We start from the raw sequence: 12,063 nt of genomic DNA, 5'->3' as shown, positions 1-12,063 counted from the left end.
GAGTCACCTCCGGAGTCTGAGCAAACCAATATGGTGGAAGCCCTTCTTTTATCCCCTTTGGTTTCTTGGTCCCCCAAATAAGGATCAGACTTCCGGACCTTTCTCGGGCTTTGCAAAAGGGCCCGTGTGTGGGGATGGGGGCCGTGAGACCATATCTAAGGGCCTGGCGCCAGCGCTGATAACGCCTCCGGGGGCTGTGTGTTGTTCATGGACTGTGGCCTCTGTAAGATGGGAACATTTAGGTAACAGGTCTTGCAAGACCAGACTGTGGGAAAGGGGCAGTGACTTAACTATAGGCCATTGAGAATGTGCATTAGGCTCCTGCACAGATTCGGATTGCCAGCCCCCAAACATCAGGGTTACATTGGAATTAGCCTTTTAGCCTTCTCAGCCTGACCCTTTGACCATCAGCTTCCCTCGATGGCAGTGCCCTCCTCGGTGACAGGGCCCCCCTGTATCTGCCTCCATGGCAGTGCCCCCCTGTGTCTGCCTTAAAAAGCTGATGACATAGGTTCTCTGTGGCCACGTCCCTGCTGTTCCTCAGGGCACGTGGCTCCGTGGATGGCTGTCTGCGCACGGGCTCTCTGTGGCTCTGTGGCCTCCCCATCCTGCGAGGAGGCCATTGCATTGAGGGCCGAGCCCCATCCACCAGGACGGCCTCTCAGCGCCCTACATTCATCATCTCTGCAAAGACTGTTTCCAAGCAACGGGACATTCTGGTTCCAGGCGGCAAATGTCTAGGCGTCGTCCCCGCAGGGTGAAGCGCCCCTTTCTGCAGGGCGGCCGGCAGGCAGGCTGCTCTCCCTCAGGTCAGGCCCGAGGTCACTCGGGGAGGGGACTTGGTCTCGTTGGCTGGGGTCGTGGGCTGTGCGTGGGTTTCCGTGTGGGTGCTGCCCTGGGCCGGGCCCCTCGCGGTCCCTCCTGGAGGACAGGGGCAGAGCCGGTGCCCGTCCCCAGTGGAAACATGGCCCCGGAGCCTGTGCAGGCGGAAAGGTGGCCCCAGTGCCTCCCTGGCTGCCCAGGTGCGTCGTCCCCGCAGTGGACCGGGGAGTGGGGTGAACCGTGTCCTCATGCACAGCCAGGCTCGCCGACGGGTCAGACCGAGCCTGGGGGTCACTCCCAGACCTCAAGAGGAACAGGATGGGAATGTCCCGAAACCCCTTCCCAGCTCCCCGTGAGCCCCTGCTTTGGGCGTCCATCTCTGTGGCCAGATGACGCTAAAGCAGAGTCTGGGTCGTCCACTCCCCTGAGTGTCCACGTAGGGACTGAGCCCGTGCCTGCGTGGGAGGTCTCGCCTCCCCCCAAGCCCCGGCCCTGGTCTGATCCCTCCCTCCGTGAGGCGTGAGGCGTCCTGGGCACGGGCTGTGTGCCCACGTGGGAGGTGGGGAGGCCGGGTCACAGCCTCGGCCGCAGCTCTCTCTTTGTCAGGCGCGGTGGAGGGTCTGCACGGGCACCAGCCAGGGCTCCGGGGCCCGCTCCCCGGGGAGGAGCCGTTGGGGGAGGGAGCCCTGCGTGGAGGGCTTTCCTCTCTGCTGGTAACTTTTCAGATGTGGAGCCCTGGGTACGGCCAGCGGCCTGGAGGACGGGCACTGCCCCAGCACCTGCCCGCACAGCCTGGCGTCAGCGTGACGCTGCGAGGAAGCTGCCCATGTTTGGGCGCCGCAGATGATATCACCACAGTGGGCGGCTCCTCCGGACAGGGAGCGCTTGTGAAATGAGATTACAGACAGCTCAGCCTCAAAGGCAGGGCGGCACCTGCTCCCTGTCCGGTCCCCAGGTCCCCGCATCCCTGCGTCCCCGTGTCCCTGTGTCCCGGTGCGCGCTGAGGGGTAATTAAGGCGCCGGCTCCATGGCCGGCTCTGCCGGGAGCGCGGAGCCTCCCTCGCGGGCTCCGTAGGGGCGCCCCCGAGTCCACAGGGCGCGCGCTCCAGATCCGTGTTTTCTGTGGAGCTGGAATACATGGGACATGCCTCGCCAGCCTGTGCCACCGCTGCGCTGCAGTGCCCCGGCCGGCCGAGCCCCGAGCCGCTGCGTCCTGGCTGCCTGACGCCCGGGCCGCCCTCCCGCAGAGCCCTCCGGTCCTCTGTCCTCAGAGCGAGCGCGCGGCTCCCGGTGGCCGAGGAGCCTGGCTTCCTGCTTCCTCCCGGCGGGTGTCTGGATGCTGCAGGCTGGGCAGCAGGCTCGCTGCCGGGGTAAGTGCCCATGACTCACCCCCTCTGTCCCGCGGGTGCCCCCCCCCCCATGGGCAGCGGCATCAGGTAGGCAGTGGGCGGCGGCCCGGGCCGACCTCTGGGCAGCACCGGGACCTTGCACCGGCTCTGCCTCCTCCCTCCGTAGGCGGCTCTGCTTCCTCCGTGGCTGCTCCTCTCCCCGCCACAGCCCATCCCAGGCAGCGGGAGGGCGGATTCCGGCCTCGGCGCCTCTCGGTTGCCATGGAGGAGGGGGTGAAGGGCGGCTCGCAGGGCGCCTGGAACTCCTCACTGTGATTCTGAGCAGACAAGTTCGTTCCCCAGTGAACGGTGATCCGTGAGCCCGCAGCCAGAGCGCGTGCAGGGCGAGCGCGTCTGCTCTGTGATCGCAGCCGCGATGCGGGCAGCCCCCAGGGAGCCAGCCAGCGGGAGAAGGGGCCGCAGCCCTGAGCCTGGTTTCGGAGGGAGCGCAGGCCCAGCAAAGCCAGGCTCCCTGGCGGTGCCCTGCGGGGTCAGGCCTCTGCCTGAGGCAGGGTGCAGGGAGGGGGCCGGGACAGGCTGGGAAGCGCAGCCGATTTTGTGCCGTGGAAACCCGAGGCCTCTCAGAGGCAGGAGGCTGATGTCTGTGCTGTCCCAGTGGCTGCCCTCCGCCCGCCCGCCGGGGTGACCGGGTGGGGGTGCAGCGGGCATGGCTGAGGCTGGCGGAGAGGCTGGGGTGCACAGGCTGGGATGAGGGTCCCCGAGCCCCGGGCGGCTGAGCCTCCTGGCTTCGTCAGCGGGAACCTGGTGGCCAGTGCCCCGCGTGGGTGCAGGGAAGATGGGGTTTGTGGGCTGGTTCGCCTGTGCGCTGCCCGCTGTCCCTTGTGCAGAGCCCGCGCCCCTCTAAGTCTCGGTGGGAGCCCGTGTCGCTCGCGGAGAGGGCACAGGGACCTGCGGGGCGATGGCTGGTGCTGAAAGTTCTTGCTATAAACGCCCGACGCCTTCTGCGTGGATGTTCAGCCGCTGGACAGGACTGAGCATGTGCACCCGGGAGACGCTGGGCTGGTCCACGTTCAGGTGGATGCTGACAGCTTCATTCATAATTCTTACGGAGCGCAGGGCGCCTCGCGGGGTGGCTGGTGTCGGAGTGGAAGCTGCGTGGCCTCCCCCAGTTCTCTCTCCGCAACACTTGCCACCAGGACCTCTGCCCACAGGTCTCCCCCAGAGCCCTCACGGGGGTTGGGGGGGTCTGTAAAAGCTCCTCCAGGAAATGGGGGCGGGGGGAGAGGGGGGGAGGCCTTTCCGTGGGATTCAGGCTGAGGCGGGAGAGGCACCCGAGGGCACTGCCTGCGTGGCCGGTCTGGGGTCCGGGGTCTGGGGTTCGGGTCCGGGGTCTGGGGTGCGGGGTCTGGGGTGCGGGGTCTGGGGTCCGGGGTCTGGGGTGCGGGGTCTGGGGTCTGGGCCCTGGGCTGGGTGGCGGCTGCCCAGGAGCAGCAGTGCCGACCGTAAATCCCGCCGCGACCTGTGGCCTCATTCAGGTACTAAAACCCGAGGTTGAGCTACTTCAGTTCACTTGTGGCTGAGCAAAGGGGGAGCCCGCGCCTCTGTAGGTGCTGACACCGTGTCCGGTCGGAGGGCACAGTCGCGGGAGGTGCGCAGTCCCGTGGACGTGGTGGTGACAGGTGACTGAGTGTGTGCGGCCACCTGGGGGCCACCGGAGTGGGGGACCCACTCTCACCTGTTAAACCACCAATAACCTGCAGGCGCCTTCCCTGCCGCAGTGCTATTCTCCTCACACACGTTTCACTCGACGGCTTTCTTCGTAGGTGAGCGAGTCTGTGCTAGTGGGTGAGACTGACCTCTAGCAAGTTGTGTCCACACAGACATGCACGCACAGGCACACACCACCCCATTGCTCACACATGCACATGCATGCACACACCACCCCATTACGCACACACGCACACATGTGCATACATGCACACACAGGCACACTGCCCCATTGCTCACACATGCACACACGTGCACCCATGCACACACAGGCACACACAGGCACACACTGCCCCATTGCTCACACGTGCACACATAGGCTCACACGTGCACACAGGCAATGCAGCCCCATCGCGCACCTCACAGCTGTGAAGCCTGATTTCAGATGTGAGCCGAAGCTGGGATCCGAGGCTCCGTGAGGATGACGGGTGAGGGGGCACCTGCGCGTGTCCGGGAGGCACAGGGAGGAGTGTCGCAGGCTGAGGTGTGGTCACTGTTTTCTGGGTGTTTGGGTCGGAGCGAACACCAGCCCCCACCCGGCGTGCTCCCCGCCCGGCGTGCTCCCCCACACGGCGTGCTCCCCCCCCCCGGCGTGCTCCCCCACCCGGCGTGCTCCCCCCCCACGTGCTCCCCACCCGGCCTGCTCCCCCACCCGGCGTGCGCCTCGTGCAGGGGTTCGTGCACCAACACAGCTCCGCGCGCGGTGACGTCCTGTGTTCACGCTCCCGTGCCCTCCGTTCGTACCGCAGTTCCCATCTCAGCCTCTGTGCCCACAAACACCCTCGCTGGCTGGGGCCGGGGCCGCCTCAGTCCCTCTTTTCAAAGACGGGCCGTGCTCTCACTCCCAGATCATGACTGGGAGCAAAGCTAGTGCCAGGGCACAGCCGGCGTTTCTGCGGAGCGTGCTCGCAACACGCCTCCCAGCGCACACCGTGGGCAGTGCCCTGTGTTCGGGGGGGTGAGAGCAGCGTGTCCAGGCAGGCACCCCCCGCTTCCGGGGTTTCTCACACGGCACAAGCGCTGGGCTGCTCAGCGGTGCCTGGGGGTCGGCGTCCTTGTCAGTCCTGGGCCCTGGAGCAGATGCGAGCTCCCCGTCACACGGGGTCCTGAGCGCCAGGGGCTCGTCCCCCGTCACATGACCCCGATGCTCTGCCACTCGGGGAGCTACTACGCGCCTGGCTCGCTGCCCCTCCATGCAATCACGTGACTGTTCAGAGACAGAACTGCAGTCATCCAAGCCCCCAGAGTCGCATGGGCCGTCGGTGGGGAAGCCGGGCCCGGGAATTCCTGGAGAGCCTCCTCGGGGACTCGGATGTGCAGAGGCGCATCCCCTCCGTGGTCAGTGGGGTCAGCGTGGCTCCTGCCAGTCCATCCTGAGCGTCCGGAGAGGGACAGGCCCTGGCAGGGCCTCGTGTCCACAGGGGGCTCTCCTGTGCCTGGCTGGCTGCGCGTTTGTGCACGCAGCTGGTTTATCAGTGGTTTCCCAGCTTTGGGGGGCTGGCTGCCGGGTTCTGGGGCTCCCCAGAGAGGCTGTGTGTTCTGCCCTCACCTGCTTCCATCATGGCGGGGGGATGAGACAACCTCACAGCCCAGGCCTTTCACTGATGCCCACGTGCAGGTCCAAGCGGCTCCGTGCCGAGGGGGGTTCATGGGGCAGCTCAGGGGCGCCCGCCTCTGCTGCCCACACGCCACCCCGAAATCCGCGGTGGGAGAGCAGCACCTCCAGGCAGGCTGTGTGTGCCGTGTCCGTTGCGGGGACCGTCCAGTACTTGCTCACATCCCAAACAGAGGCCAACTTAAAGGAGCAGCTTTGTTCTTTTAAAAATAGATTTTATTGATTTTTTACAGAGAGGAAGGGAGAGGGATAGAGAGCTAGAAACATTGATGAGAGAGGAACATCGATCAGCTGCCTCCTGCACACTCCCCACTGGGGATGTGCCTGCAACCAAGGTACATGCCCTTGACCAGAACCGAACCTGGGACCCTTCAGTCCGCAGGCTGACGCTCCATCCACTGAGCCAAACCGGCCAGGACTAGTTTTGTTCTTTTAAAATTTTCCTCCATCACAGAGAACCACCAGGGACCACTTTGAAACTCCCCTCAGCTGGGGTGTGGGAGGAGGGGCGGGTGTGTTCAGAGTAGGGACCCCTGCAGATGGAGGCGCTGGGACAGGCCTGAGGAGATGGGGGAGGTGTGGAGAGATGAGGCCCCCTGCTGGGCTGTCAGCTGGAGGCCGGGAGGGGCGTGTTCTGGGCGCTCTGGCGGCCGCACCGGCACTGACTATGCCCGCTGGCTGCCTGCTGAGCAGAGTGGGCGCCTGGGGTGCTGGTCCCCAGGAGGTTTGTGCTGAGCCAGCACCCCTTCCTGGCGGTGAGCGCTGGGAGCCACCTTCCCTGGAGCCTGAATCCCCCCACACAGACCACTGTGCTCACACCCTCCCTTCCAGCCACCAGCCGGCCTCGCCGCACAGGGGGCCTGCAGCTGCTCCCTGGCTGGTGTGTCCGTGTGCCTGTGTGCCTGCGTGCCTGCGTGTCTGTGTGTCCGCACACGGAGCTCAGCTTCTGGGATCCGAGTCAGCAAAGCCTTCACCGCTGGACGTCCGTGTGTCCCCAGCCGTCTGTGTCGTGGCCCGTGGCCCCGGACACGTGGAGAGAGACGCGGTGTGAGAGCTGCCCACGGAGTCCGTCCCGGCCTGCACGGGGGGATTCCCCTTCCCCATCAACCCTCGGACAGACACCCCGGGAAGTATCCGTGATGGTTTTAGGAGTGCGTGCTATCTACCAGGAACACCAGAGTTTCCAAAAGCCCTCATGGGGGTAACGGAACAGCCACACTGCGTGTTCACTAGCCACGGACGCTGAGGCTGTGCAGGCAGCTGGTTGAGGGACCCGCTACGCATCTTTGTCTACAGAGACTGCGTTGAGGTTGTGTAGCAGGTGCCGAAGGCACAGGCAGGCCGTGTGACTCCGCCGCGGGCAGCGGTGCTGGGCTCAGGCCAGAAGGATGGCGAGGGGCCCATGAGGAACAGGCTCCTTCCCCTGGGGGAACGGATGCACATTACCAAACGCGGGGAAGGGCTGTTCCCACCTGTCGGCCAGTGAGTGGCCACGAGGCAGCAGTGGGTGGAGGGGCCACTGGTTTGTTCTTGGGAATCATAAACCCGGGGCAGCTCTACCCACGAAAAGTCAGTGCGTTTGGCAAAGGGGTGCCGGCCTCGCCTCCGTGGGCCCCGACTGACAGCAGGGTCCTGTGTGGGTCAGAGGGTGGGCCCTCGGGGAGGCCCTCGCAGACCTCACGCTGTGCTGGCGGCGGTGGCCATGGAGCCTGCGCCTCCTCGCTGGCTGTCGGGGGACGCTGGGCAGGACAAGGCCTGGTTCCCCCAGGCTCGGCAGGCAGACCAGGGCCTCAAAACACTCCAGGGCCTCCGTGACTCACCTCCTCCTCCCTCCATCCTTCCCTCTCCCTCCCCCGCACGTGTGTGTGTCTGTGTGTGTGTGTGTCCTCTTTCTCTCTCTCTAATAGCCACAGATTGTTCCATTTGGGCAAAATGGAAAGTTCCTTTTTCCACGAGGGGCCTTGCAAAGCTTTGGGGGAGCTCCTGCGTGCTGAGCAGTTGGCTGCCTTTCAGGGTGGGGGCATCTGGTGTAGGATTCGGGGGCGTGGGGCTCAGGCTCAGGTGGGAGCTCACCCTGAGAGCAGGTGCTGGGCGGGCCCAGGGCAGGAGGCCTGGAGTCTCCAGAGCTGTTTCCTCCCAGCGCCCTGCAGTGGTCCCTGATCCAGCCCCCTCCTCGTCCTTCCTTTTCCCCTCCCCCTCCACTCCCTTCCCTCACCCCTCCCTCTCCTCTCCCCTCTCTTCCCCCCTCCCTGCCCTTCTCTCCTCCCTTTCCTTTCCTTCCCCCTCCCTCGCAATCCCTCCCCCCTCCCTCCCTCTCCCCTCTTTCCCCCTCCCTGCCCTTCTCTCCTCCGCCCGTCTCCCTCCTGGCCCCTGGCCCCTGGCCCCTGTCCTGGGTAGTCCCTGTCATGTCCCCATGGGGTGGGCAGAACTCTAAGTCCCGGAAGCTCTGTGCGCAGGGGGATCCGAGGGCAGCGTTGGCTGTGAAAGCGCGTGGAGCCCGAGTCCAGGGTCTTTGCGCTGGACACTCACGTGCATCTTCATCTTCAGGGGCACGGGGTGGGGAGCCCGTGGCCGAGGGCGAGGCTGGTCCCGGCCCCACAGCACCTGCGCTCCCCTCACGCTGGGAACAGAGCATCCTGTGTAAGGAAGCTGGGTGGGGTCTGGGGGGTCCTTAACGGTGATTACGGGGGTGGGGGTGGGGGGTCTTCGAGGGGAGGGCAGCCTGAGGACACGCGAGTGTGCCGTCCTATGGAGACGCGACCCCACACCAGGCGTGTCGAACTCGTTGATGGGCCGTTAGCCTTGGAGCTTGGCGTGCTTGCCCCACACGGTGCAGAAGGCGAGGGAACGTAACTCCGGTTCTCCTGGAGACCCGCGAAAACCCCACAGGAGGGAGCGCCTGGCCTGCGGGGCCTTCACAGGCAGCGGGCGGGGCCACGCGGTGGGGAGGGGCGGGCAGCGGTGCGAGGCCCTGCACGGGCTGCCCCAGCTTCACGGCTGAGCTGAGCGCCCGGGCGCTTGGCTGCCTCCTCCCCGCAGTTTGCAGATTTGGGGGAAGAAAGGGGCTCGGCTCAGGGTGACGGCATTGCCCTGGGCGCCAGCCCTAACCGCACGGACGGGCTTCACGGGCAGCTCGGGGCCGGGGGTCTGGCCGTGGGACACAGCCCGCCCCCCGCCCGGCTTTGGGAACAGGGTGACGCGGGGCTGTCAGGCCCTCTGCCCTAGAGTGAACCCCGCTCTCCATTCTGACCGTCACCGAGACCCCGACGCTGGGCTCGGCTCCACGTTGCATGTTCTGTGGGTTTGGACAGGCAGGTTTCCACGTTACGTGTCACAGAATGAAACCCTCTGGGCTCCGCCTTCATCACTGACCTGTCCCTGTCCTGCAGCACTGACCCCCGCCCTGCAGCACTGACCTGTCCCTGTCCCTGTCCTCCTTGTCCAGGACGCCACGGAGTTGGAGTCACAGGGTGTGTGGCCTTTTCAATTGGCTTCTGCCACCTGGTCACGTGCATTCGGGCTCCTCCGCGTCTTTTTGTGGCTTGAGATCTTCTCTCTTCTTAGCGCCGAGACAGCCCCTGGTTTGGACGGACCACAGGGCCCCCGTCGCCTACTGAGGGACGTCTGGTGCTGTGAGTCCTGGCGGTCCTGGACGGAGCTGCTGTAAACACCGCGGGGGGGGGGGGGGGGGGGGGTAGGGTTGGCGTGGACGCGAGTTTCCGCTCTTTTGGGCGAACCCCCGGGAGTGTGGCTGCCGGGCCTGTGATAAGAAGACGCTTCGTTTGCAGGAAGCCCCCTCGGAGCCCGTGCGGCGGTGGCGTCTCTGGGGGCCTCTTTGTCACCGGCGCGCACCCCGTCTCCAGTCTCCAGCGTCTTTACCTGCGTGGTCTGTTTCCTGATGGTGTGACGCGTTCGTTGGGTCCCAGGCCTTGATCAGATAGGAGTTTGCAAGTACTTTTTCTCAGAAGGTGACTTCTCTTTCATCCTCTAGGCACTATTTTAATATAAATACAGGCCAGGACTGCTTTCTGCGGGTCATTTTGTTGAGACTGTGTTTCCAGGGAATGGAAGCGCAGGTGGGCAGTGGTTCCTGATGCCAGCCGAGTGGCAGGGGCGCCGGTGGTTTTGTTCACGCGCCCGGTTCCCCGGCGAGGTCTGTGTCCTGCCGTCGCCTTTGCTGCACGGACCCCTGAGACTGTGCGCCCACTCTCCCGGCCGCCGGGGGCGGACAACTGAGATGGGGCTGAGGTCGGGGAGAGGTCTGACCCAGCTGGGAAGGCAGGCGCAGACTCAGGTCCCCGTGACCCACGCGAGGGAGCAGACCTTCCTCGGCCATGAGCACAGGGGGCGCGGACACCAGTGAAGTCCGTCAGTTTGGGTCTGAAGGATCCGCAGCAGCTTCAGGGAGGAGGAACTTCAGGGGGAGGAGCTTCAGGGGGAGGTGCTTCAGGGGGAGGAGCTTCAGGGGGAGGAGCTTCAGGGGGGGGAGCTTCAGGGGAGGAGCTTCAGGGGGAGGAGCTTCAGGGGAGGAGCTTCAGGGGAGGAGCTTCAGGGGGAGGAGCTTCAGGGGGAGGAACTTCAGGGGGAGGAGCTTCAGGGGGAGGTGCTTCAGGGGGAGGAGCTTCAGGGGGAGGTGCTTCAGGGGAGGAGCTTCAGGGGGAGGAGCTTCAGGGGGAGGAGCTTCAGGGGGAGGAGCTTCAGGGGGAGGAGCTTCAGGGGAGGAGCTTCAGGGGGAGGAGCTTCAGGGGAGGAGCTTCAGGGGAGGAGCTTCAGGGGGAGGAGCTTCAGGGGAGGAACTTCAGGGGGAGGAGCTTTAGGGGAGGAGCTTCAGGGGGAGGAGCTTCAGGAGAGGAGCTTCAGGGGAGGAGCTTCAGGGGGAGGAGCTTCAGGGGAGGAGCTTCAGGGGGAGGAGCTTCAGGGGGAGGAACTTCAGGGGGAGGAGCTTCAGGGGGAGGTGCTTCAGGGGGAGGAGCTTCAGGGGGAGGTGCTTCAGGGGAGGAGCTTCAGGGGGAGGAGCTTCAGGGGGAGGAGCTTCAGGGGAGGAGCTTCAGGGGGAGGAGCTTCAGGGGGAGGAACTTCAGGGGGAGGAGCTTCAGGGGGAGGTGCTTCAGGGGGAGGAGCTTCAGGGGGAGGTGCTTCAGGGGAGGAGCTTCAGGGGGAGGAGCTTCAGGGGGAGGAGCTTCAGGGGGAGGAGCTTCAGGGGGAGGAGCTTCAGGGGAGGAGCTTCAGGGGGAGGAGCTTCAGGGGAGGAGCTTCAGGGGAGGAGCTTCAGGGGGAGGAGCTTCAGGGGGAGGAACTTCAGGGGGAGGAGCTTTAGGGGAGGAGCTTCAGGGGGAGGAGCTTCAGGAGAGGAGCTTCAGGGGAGGAGCTTCAGGGGAGGAGCTTCCGGGGGAGGAGCTTCCGGGGGAGGAGCTTCAGGGGGAGGAGCTTCAGGGGAGGAAGCTTCAGGGGGAGGAGCTTCAGGGGGAGGAGCTTCAGGGGAGGAGCTTCAGGGGAGGAGCTTCAGGGGAGGAGTTTCAGGGGAGGGGAGCTTCAGGGGAGGAGCTTCAGGGGAGGAGGCTTCAGGGGAGGAGCTTCAGGGGAGGAGCTTCAGGGGGAGGAGCTTCAGGGGGAGGCTTCAGGGGAGGAGCTCAGGGGGAGGAGCTTCAGGGGAGGAGCTTCAGGGGAGGAGCTTCAGGGGGAGGAGCTTCAGGGGGAGGAGCTTCAGGGGAGGAGCTTCAGGGGAGGAGCTTCAGGGGAGGAGTTTCAGGGGGAGGAGCTTCAGGGGAGGAGCTTCAGGGGAGGAGCTTCAGGGAGGAGGAGCTTCAGGGGAGGAGCTTCAGGGGGAACAGGGGAGGAGCTTCAGGGGAGGAGCTTCAGGGGAGGAGCTTCAGGGGGAGGAGCTTCAGGGGAGGAGCTTCAGGGGAGGAGCTTAGGGGAGGAGCTTCAGGGGAGGAGCTTCAGGGAGGAGGAGCTTCAGGGGAGGAGCTTCAGGGGGAGGAGCTTCAGGGGAGGAGCTTCAGGGGAGGAGCTTCAGGGGGAGGAGCTTCAGGGGAGGAGCTTCAGGGGAGGAGCTTCAGGGGAGGAGCTTCAGGGGGAGGAGTTTCAGGGGAGGAGCTTCAGGGGAGGAGCTTCAGGGGAGGAGCTTCCGGGGGAGGAGCTTCAGGGAGGAGCTTCAGGGGAGGAGCTTCAGGGGGAGGAGCTTCAGGGGAGGAGCTTCAGGGGAGGAGCTTCAGGGGGAGGAGCTTCAGGGGGAGGAGCTTCAGGGAGGAGCTTTGGGTTGGACTTGGGAGTGAGGCTGGCGCTTTCATACAGAATGGAAGGGCATTTAAGGGAAGACGAGGGGGGGGGGTCGTGTTCGGAAGCGCGTGGCATCCCGAAGGCCCGGAGGCGGCTCAGGGACTGTCCAGCTAATGCCCGAATGGGCGCGGCCCTAGCCTCAGGCCGTGTTCTCCCTCCCGTGACGCTGCAGTGTGGCCGATCCTCTGATTCTGCGTGGAGGGGCGGGAGGCAGACAGGGCTGAATGTGCG

Source organism: Myotis myotis, unplaced genomic scaffold (genome assembly GCF_014108235.1).
Source record: "Myotis myotis isolate mMyoMyo1 unplaced genomic scaffold, mMyoMyo1.p scaffold_m19_p_3, whole genome shotgun sequence".
In the NCBI taxonomy this organism is placed as follows: domain Eukaryota; kingdom Metazoa; phylum Chordata; class Mammalia; order Chiroptera; family Vespertilionidae; genus Myotis; species Myotis myotis.
Note: the sequence above shows the minus strand (reverse complement) of the source record.